Source organism: Leptonychotes weddellii, chromosome 7 (assembly GCF_054177405.1).
Source record: "Leptonychotes weddellii isolate Sample4059 chromosome 7, ASM5417740v2, whole genome shotgun sequence".
NCBI classification, from domain to species: Eukaryota; Metazoa; Chordata; class Mammalia; order Carnivora; family Phocidae; genus Leptonychotes; species Leptonychotes weddellii.
This window is the reverse complement of record NC_138375.1, coordinates 109174107-109174826: the sequence shown is the minus strand read 5'-3', so window position 1 is coordinate 109174826 and position 720 is coordinate 109174107.

Genomic DNA, 720 nt, shown 5'->3' with positions numbered 1-720 from the left:
CTCTTTTTTCATCATCTGTCTATTTACATTAAAGATACAGACACATCACTGTACACAAAAGGCTATGACAGCAAGCAGCAGACTCAGAAGAGAAGGAACCCACACCCAGCTTGGCTCTGTCACTCTGCCAACAGGTGTTGCTTCTCTTCTTTGCTGTTAAAATCCTCTTCTTGGTGGGAAGGGGGATTGTGTTCCTTGAGGTTGCTCGCCCCCCAGATTTTGAAATCAGCCCTTCCTGGGGGGTGGCCCAAAAGGAAGCAAGTGTTTCATTATTTTTTTTTTTTTAAACACCGTTATAGCATCTGGTTTAATTGTTCTATAAAAACATAATGACTGGATCCAGAGACCACAGCCTCAGACTCATTGGCAAAATGATATTTGGTCTCGCGTGTGCCGCCCCGGCCTTCTCTACCCATAAAATTTCTGGAAAGGATCTGGGTAGAGAGAACTCGGGGCACGTAGTGGCAGGTGAGTCTGTGACTCGGTAAGAACCGAAGGACGGTGTTATGGGCGCAACAGCCCCGAGAGTCAGTGATGAAGCTGGAAGGGAGAACTGCACGGTGTAGTGGCTCCTAAATCCATTTGCAGCTCCAGGGAGGCAGAGTGGGGAATGAGCCCCTGCTCGGAGGGGGGTCCCAAGTATATACAACAGGGATTGCCAGGGTCTTCGCCTTCCCCAGGGTGTTGGGGCAACCTGGGCTGGGGGGGAGGAGCAGTACG